We start from the raw sequence: 406 nt of genomic DNA on the forward strand, positions 1-406 counted from the left end.
TATATATATATATATATATATATGTATGTATATATATACTTAAATATATTTGTGGCACTCCGTCGGTTACGACGATGAGGTTTCGAGTTGATACGATTAACGGAACAGCCTGCTAGTGAAATTAACGTGCATGTGGCTGAACACTCCACAGACACGTATACTCTTAACGTAGTTCTCAGGGAGTTTCAGCAAGATACAGAGTGTGACAAGGCTGACCCTTTGAAATACAGGTACTACTCATTTTTGCCAGCTAAGTGGACTAGAGTAACGTAAACTAGAAAGTCTTGCTGAAGGACCCAACGAGTCGCCGGGAAGTGAACTCACAACCTTCCGAGCGTGTGCCGTATACGTTAAGCACTAAGCCACGCGCCCTCAACCCCTCACACGTGCACGCATATAGTGTATA

The sequence above is a fragment of the Octopus bimaculoides genome, chromosome 19 (genome assembly GCF_001194135.2).
Source record: "Octopus bimaculoides isolate UCB-OBI-ISO-001 chromosome 19, ASM119413v2, whole genome shotgun sequence".
Classification (NCBI taxonomy): domain Eukaryota; kingdom Metazoa; phylum Mollusca; class Cephalopoda; order Octopoda; family Octopodidae; genus Octopus; species Octopus bimaculoides.